Source organism: Nannospalax galili, unplaced genomic scaffold (assembly GCF_000622305.1).
Source record: "Nannospalax galili isolate Female #2095 unplaced genomic scaffold, S.galili_v1.0 scaffold537, whole genome shotgun sequence".
Taxonomy (NCBI): Eukaryota; Metazoa; Chordata; class Mammalia; order Rodentia; family Spalacidae; genus Nannospalax; species Nannospalax galili.
Genome location: NW_008339916.1, coordinates 331,716 through 337,747, shown reverse-complemented (window position 1 = coordinate 337,747; position 6,032 = coordinate 331,716).

Genomic DNA, 6,032 nt, shown 5'->3' with positions numbered 1-6,032 from the left:
TTCTTCTTGTCTGCTGGGTTTGGGTTTCATTTGTTTTGGCTTTTCAAGTGTCTTGAGGTGCAATGCTAAGTAATTTATTTTTTTTCTTTCTGATTTTTTAATGTAGGCACTTGGAACTATAACCTTCCCTCTAAGGACAGTTTCAATGTGTTGTATTGTTCTTTTCATTTAGTTCCAGGAATGCTTTTATTTCTTTCTTGATTTCTCATTTGACCCATTCATCACTCAGGAGTGTGTTGTTTAATCTCCATGGGTTCATGTGGATACTAGGGTTTCTTCTGGTGTTGATTTTAAGCTTTATTGCATTGTGGTCTGATAGAATACATGGAATTATTTCAAACTTTTTGTATTTGTTGAGGTTTATTTTGTGTCCCAGTATATGGTCGATTTTGGAGAAGGTTCCATGGGGCTCTGAATAGAAAGTATATTCTTTGGTGCTTCGGTGGAATATTCAGTAGATGTCTCTAAGGTCCATTTGATACATGGTATTGTTTAATTCAGATGTCTCTCTGTTATTTCTGTGTCCTGTTGACCTATCTAATAGAGACAATGGGGTACTGAAGTCCTGTACTATTAATGAGTTGCAATTAATCTGGGTGTTAAGGTCCTGTGCTACTGTTTTTATGAAGTTGGGTGCACCAGAGTTTGGTGAATATATGTTCATGATTGTAACATCTTCGTGGTTTATTGTTCCTTTGATCAGAATGAAGTGGCCCTCTTTATCTCTTCTGATTAGTTTTAAAGTCTATTTTATCAGATATTAGAATTGCAATGCCTGCTTTCTTCTTAGTACCATTCTCTTGGCAGATTTTTTTTTTCCATCCTTTCACCTTAAGGTAGTGACTGTCCTTGAAAATGAGATGAATTTCTTGCAGACAACAAAAATATGGGTTTTGTTTCTTAATACACTCAACTAGGAACTAGTCTGTGTCTTTTGACTGGGGAGTTCAGTCCATTGATATCTAAAATTATTAATGAAAGCTGTGTATTGAATCCTGTCATTTTTCTTTCTGCTCACATTTTTGATATAGCTGTGCATTTCCACAGTTATACCTTCGTTTTAAAAAATTATGTATATTTTGGGAGGGGGAAACACCTGTCCCACAGCACACGTGTTACTTTCAGAGGACAAATTGTGGGAACTGATTCTCTCCTACCACTGTATCAGTTCTGGGAATCAAACTCAGGTCCTCAGTTTTGGCATTAAGATCCTTTATCCAGTGAGATATCTTGTCAGCTATATATCAGGTTTTTGCCTTTTAAGAGTCCACAGGCAAGCTAGTAAATGATACAGCCATGTGCTAGGTTCATTTCTGTTGCTCTGATAAAATACCCCTGAAAAAATAAGTTAAAAAGGAATTATTCGGCAAACACCTCCACAGAACTGTCTATTATTTAAAGGAAGTCAAGGTAGAAACTTAAAACATAACAGCCACAGTCAATTACAGCAAGAAACAAATGCATCTTTGCTTGCCTGATTTATATATCCTGTCTTATACTGTTTGGGATCACTTGTCTAGAGAATGGTGTTCCCCACAATGGTGTGGATTTTCCTTCATCAATTAAAATTGGAGACAAACCCTCACAGACATGGTCACTGGTCAACCTGAACTACATAATTCCTCATTAAGAGATTCTCTTCCCAGGAGATTCTATACTATTTCAACTTGAAAAATAAAAGTAACCAGTACCAGTTAGTCTTTGTTAATTTGACATGCAAACATGTTACTTTAGGCTATAACTTTCTACCTCTTGTCCCAAAACTTTCATATTAACATCATAACATAAAAATCACTACAGATCCTGGAGAGATGACACAGTTGTTAAGAACACTTGCTGCTCTTGCAAAAAACCTGGGTTCATTTTCTAGCACCCACATGGGAGCTCACACCTGTCTATAACTCCCATTCCCAAGGATCTGAAACCATCTTCTGGTTTCTGTAGGCACATAGGCATGCACTTGTACACAAATACATGCAGACAACTATATACATTGAGAAATAAATAATAAATAAATAAATAAATATTTTTAAAAGTTTAAAAATATAATACATTTCCAAAATTCCCCCAAAGTCTTCCAGAACTTCAGTGTTTAGCAGAATAATAGCTGTATGTTTTTTTTTATGTCCTATGACCTGACTAGACACAGGCTCTTTACTTGAACTCACACCCAAGAGCATGTTGGCAACACAAATTAGTCTCCATAGACCTTCAAAAAGAAAAATAAGTAATAGAGGACATGAGGTTCAGGGAGGGGGCACAGAGGTGAAAGGGTAGGAGTGAAGATGGGAAAGGAGGTATGAATACAATCAAAATACATAGTGTGAAATTCTCAGACTGAATAAAAATATTTTTTTAAATGTCAAAACCTCAAAAGTCCAAAGTCTCCTTAATATTTCAAAGTCTCTTAACTGTGAGGTCCTATAAAGTAAAATACTAATCATATTTACTATTCTTGTTCCAAACATACTTAAACATTTGTATTCTTATTGAAAAAGGGAAGAATCAGTGCATAACTATGAAGGGATTGGGAAGCCCAACTCCTCCACATCTGCTGCCCATCAAACACATAGCTTCCCTCTTAGGCCAGCTCCACTCCATACCTGCAGCTTTCTTTGGCAGATATCTGAAGGTCCTGGCATCTCTCATAACTTGGAGTCTCCATTGAAACTGAGGTTTTGCATTCATGAATGGCCTCTCCTAGACTCTCTTCAGGAACTCTGAGCCTGTCACAAGGTGCCAAGCCTTAGCTGATCTTCATGACTTCCTCAATCTTGCATTTTTCATGTCTTCAAAGTATGTACCATGTAGACAACACTCATAAAATTTCCAGGTCCTACTTCAACTTTGAGATATAACCTGGCCGCCTTGGACCACAAGTTCTGAGTTCTGACCCCAAGCAAACACACTTTTATGTACCAATGAAGCTCAAATGTTTCACTTCAGTGCTGCTGACCTCTTACAACCACAACTGGTTATTTTCACCCTAGTCTAATCAGTACTGTTTCCTCCCAGTGAAGTACAAGAGGTTTCACTTCAGTCGTGCTGATCTCTTATTAGTCATAGATTATCCTTCAGCCTCAGCCTCATGAGCACACACAGATTCTGAACAATAACAACAACAATAATCCATGAATGACTGCTAGTCCAATTACAGACAAAGCCCTTGTTCCCCTCTGAAACATGATCTTGGCCTTCACTATCCACATTACTCTCAGCATTCCTGTTTTCTGATCTCCCACAAATGAAGTTCATTAAGCTCTGAGTAGTCAATACTTGTCCAGCCCAAAGTTCTCATTCTTTTTTTAAAACAACAGGGTTGGGTTCATCAAACTCAGAACCCTATTTCTTCAGTACCAATTTCTGCTCTAGTTTCATTTGTATTGCTGTGATTTAAAAAAAAAAAATATTCTGTCCGAACACAGTTTAAGGAAGAGAGGTATTACTTGGCTTCCAATATCAGGTTATAGGACATTATTGCAGGGAATTCAAGGAAGGAACTTAAAACATCACATACACAATCAAGAGCAGAGAGAAACAAATGTGTCCTTGCTTGCTTGATTTTACCATTCTTATACAGTTTAGAAACCCCTGCCTAGGGAATAATGCCTCCTTCAATGGGCTGGATGTCCCTATATTAATTAACACCTGAGATAGTCCTCCATAGACATGCCCACAGAAAAACTTGATCAATATTATTTCTCATTAAGACTTTATTCCCAGGTGATTCCTGATTATATCTACTTGACAGCTAAAAATAACCATCTCAAGTCACATAGGCAAGCAGAAATATTTGCCAATACATATCTGAAACTGTGAATTACAATGCATGAGCAAAATTTGCCATTAATGCAATGAGGTATTGGATGGGAGAAATGGTTTTGAAATTAGGATGTGGATAATTAGATGTGTTGATTAGAACTTTAATGGGTTCACACAAAGCAGTTTGGAGAAAATTGAGTCAATTGAGTTCTAAAAGAAACTGAATGTGAGAATTCTTGTAGTTGGTATATTAGCAAAGAACCATGGGCTGTTTCTGGTTGTGAGTATATATAATCATGTGTCCTGGGATGCTGAGTTAGGAAGACTGAAAATATATGATCAGCCTGGACCACATACTGAGCTCAAGTTCAGCGTGAGCCTCAGTAGGACCCTATTTCAGAAAACATCAAAAACAAACAAATAATAATTAAATAAATAAACATAGAAAATTATGAGACTATCAGCAAAAGCAAAACTATAAATACTAGATAGAGGTATGATGAGTGTTTCATGAAAATATGTTTGGTAAGTTGTCAGATTAGTAGATTCCTATGTCTTGTACCATTTTCCTTGAGATAGTCGCATGATTTCCTCTTTTACTTTATTTGTTGTATCTTCAAGCACATGTTACTTGACTAACAAAGAAATTATTTCTCAAAGACAACTGAAAAGAACCAATTATGCCATTTATCAATTAAATTAACTTGTTTTACTTTTTGTCACCTAACACTTAACACTATTTTTAAAGCTGTGGTATATTTGTCTGTTAATTAACTTAATGTCCCTCGGAATTAAAAGAGATTGCCTTAAGAACTTGTTCTGTCTTGTTCACTAATGTGCCTACAGTATCTAGAATCTACCTGGAAAATAACCATTTAATGAACATCTATTTGATAAAGGTGAATGAAAGAAAAATTATAGTTCATATTAGTGAGAGGAAACTATAATCTCAAGGGTTTAAAGGTTTTTACTAAAGTATGCATGAAAGATTCTAGATAAAGGCAAATTAATGTAAAAGAGATATTTTACATGGGAAATTCATGCAAGTGAGTGGTTTATTGAACATAATAATCAAAAGTGGAAAAAATCAAATTTAAGTACAAGGGGTCAATTAAAGGACTCCGAAAAGATAATTATATATACACACACAAAAATTCACTGTATTAAATGTGTCACAATGCCAGCTCTATGCCACATATTGTGCTAGAGTGTGAGAAACCACAAAGATAAAACAGAAATGTCTAAATCAAAAAGTTATCAGCATGCTTACATAAAGGGACAGAATTTCAAAGGTTTGTGGTAGGTGCTATAATAGCTATTTTCACAGGGGTGCAACACACTTTTACATATGAAAATAGACAGAAAACAGAGAAATGGAACGAAGTTTGGAACAAAATATGAGTTTAATTGTAATTATGATGAATTTGCAGCTAAAAATGAAAGATTATTAGCAGCAGCTCACATTATCTAAAATTTGAAGACAATATTTTTGCTAACTATGGAGTCATCAGAGCCATCAACAAAGAAGTATTTGGGTTGGAAGATATCATGTCAAAAGAGTATACAATGAATCCTGATCTAAGAACAAATCTCTAGAGAATTCAATAGTCACCAAGTAGATAAAGAAAAAGCTATGGAAGGTATTATTCAATGGAAGGTATCAGATGGGAAAGAAAGCAGACAGTTAAGTTAGACTGGAGCCAAAGTAAAAAGCAATTTCTAAAAGTGACAGACTGTTAAGATTGGAAGATATCTTATAGAAGGTCACTGAATTTGTGGTTGAACTAAGATAACAGTAACATTAATCCATCCATCAATCCATTCATTTGATCACCAAGTACTTACTGAGAACCAGCAATTATATGCGTCTACCAGCAAGTCGACAAGCTCCAAAGTCAGAGGTAAAATTTAAGAGGTTTCCAACAGGCACAACTTTCCAGTGGAGAAAAAAGAGAATGAAAAGAAGATACCACTAGTCCTTGCTATCAGTGTGGACAATGTGATCACCAAGAACACTGTGGCCACATAAGTACCCTTCAGAAATTAAGAAGCAAAATATATTGTCCCAGACAAACAAAAGCTTGAAGTTTTTGTCACTACCAGCCTGTCTTAAAAGAAACAGATACTAATTAGGAATATGAAATTATAAAACGCCTTTGTATAAGTAACTGTATAATCAAATTCAGAATGTTATAATATCAGAATAACAATGCCAGCTTGTTTTCTGGTCAATCTTGCATGAAATGATTTTATTTTTCATCCTTTCACTC